The sequence below is a fragment of the Penaeus japonicus genome, unplaced genomic scaffold, assembly GCF_977035675.1.
Source record: "Penaeus japonicus unplaced genomic scaffold, GWHDUDI00000001_assembly GWHDUDI00000004, whole genome shotgun sequence".
In the NCBI taxonomy this organism is placed as follows: domain Eukaryota; kingdom Metazoa; phylum Arthropoda; class Malacostraca; order Decapoda; family Penaeidae; genus Penaeus; species Penaeus japonicus.
The window spans coordinates 47006460-47008959 of record NW_028234406.1 but is presented as its reverse complement, the minus strand read 5'-3'; positions in this window follow the sequence as shown (position 1 = coordinate 47008959).

The window sequence follows — 2500 nt, the reverse complement described above, 5'->3', positions numbered from 1 at the left end:
AACACACACACACACACACATACACACACACACACACACACACACACATATATATATATATATATTTATATATATATATATATGTGTGTGTGTGTGTGTGTGTGTGTGTGTGTAAGTAGTATGTACTTAAACTCAAGTTGCATAACCCCCACCCTCTTTCTACCCTTACCTTACAAACTGTACGCATACGTGCAACGGTGCATAACCGGAAATGCCCTTGCGTTAAAGACCCTGAACTTGCAAATATCTTACCTGAGGTCATAACCAATAACCGCAACGGTCATAGGTAATGCCAGTGTCTAGTTAGTGAAGTTATTTATTTGTGAAAGTAGTTGAGATCAGGTCATGACCCTAGTTAATGACAGGGTGTAGTTGTCATTGACTAAGGATGGTCCTAACTGGGTGATTATCTACCCAAGTGAGGTCAGAGTCAGTAATCCAAATAACTTAAGTTATAGAATGTATTTATTTATGAAAGTAACAGGAAGTGGCCCGTCCATACCCCTTACCCCCCATGCCTTACACTCCGTTATGACCAACATTCAAACTCCGCTCCGAGGGGGCAAGACACAGCCATACCACAATTACCAATGACCAGTTTTGCCATCCTGTGAAAGGTAATTGAAAGGTAATCGCTGTTATTGACCCCAAACAGCTAATTATCATCTTCCCTTGGTTCATCATTAACCCTTCCCTTCCACATCCCTGCCAAGAAGAAGCCCCCCTCCCCCTCGTCCCCACCACCTCCCAGCTAATTCATGCTAATCAAGGTGACAGAAAGATACACAGCCGCTAGGTATAGTACCTCTCAAAAGGGTCAGGACACAGGTATTTCACATATATTTGCTTTCTATGAATTTGTAAATATGCCACAAAGAATTAGATTTAAAAAAAGGTTCGTATTTTCAATATATTTTTACTGCATTATCTTCCAAAATTCGTTCGTTGGGTCAGTCACTAGAACCTATAAGTATACGTTTATTTTCGAGGTCTTGTTCTTTTGAAGAGACGAAGAGGGAGAAAGGGAAATAAATTTGGAGATCTATTCCCATTCCTCATCTTAAGATAGACTATATTGGGAAAGGAGTTATCTCTGTTAGCCTCTGTCGCTAATATTGGAAATTATACAGGAAAATGACCAGAGCTAATGATCCTGAATCGGTAATTACCTATTAAGCATCCCCCATATACTCCAATACATGTTCTTCTGTGCTAATAATGTCAGACGGAAAGTAACATACCTACAGGCTTAAACATCTTAAAAGGGACAACACGGCAATTCCACATGTGCTGCTGTCTCTATTTTCCACTAGCTAATATCTATGTATAACATAAACTAACCCAAATTATCAACCTTCAGTTAAAACCAACATGTATAACTGCTTGTAGATGTTTGCACATAAGATGGAACAAATAAGCAAGATAAATACACCAGTTATTTGATGGTCATCTCTTAAGTGAAGGTTGAAACATGTTCTCACATGCTTTGTTGTACTTCCTATGCTATGACCTTTTTCAATGCGCCCCATATCTAAAGATATTAAACATGTAATAGAAAAAAAAATACATTACATTAGACTTTATATTCTTAAACATATAATAAAAAAACGTGTCCCTGATATTAGACTTTATATGAATCTTTAAGGACAAAAACAAAGTTGAAGAAGACAGGTTCTTAGGTTTATCTTTATTTGAGAGTAAAAAGTCGATTTTCTTTCTCTGGATTGAGTAAATGGTCGCTGCTTTTCTCCCTAATCATAATTTAACGTGCCTGCCTTTGTCTAATTTATTTGTTTAAGACCAATCTCTACCTAAATTCATTTGTAGGTCCATACATACCTTGAGCCAAAATGTCTTGTGAACACGTGAAACTGGTACAGACACCTAGGTACTTCCAAACATTATGATTGTTTTCACGGCTTCTCTGCTAATGTTACAGTCTTTATAATCCATATCTTAGGATGAAGAAAAAAAAAACATATTATGCAAAACACTTTTTCAGCCGCTGGAAGTATTTAATTCAACATATATCACACTACTTCTGGCCGATAGTTTTTTTTTTTTTTTTTTTTTTTTTTAGTTCCCTCAGTCATTTTACCTGACTGAGGTAAAAGGAGGATGGGTTACTGAGACTCAATAGAGATGGGATTAGTTGTACTTTGGAATAAATTAATCAAATTATCACCCTTTCGGCCAGTAAGTATCAACCCTTTTTCTGTCACTTATTCCAACGGTTAGATGTACTGCTCCACTCACGCCCTCCTCCTACCCCCACCCCCTACCCCTACCCATACTGCCATGAATTACTTATTCAACATAAAATGAGGTTTTACCTTTATATTCAAAAGGTCATGTTACATAATTTTGATACAGAAAAATATACAGTTACTGTCCAGTTGGTTATAAAAGCAGACAAAAATACCAAAATTACTCTCAATGGGAACTCTGCTCGTCCCTAAAGTCATTAATAATACTCACTTCAAAACTACCACAACCAAAA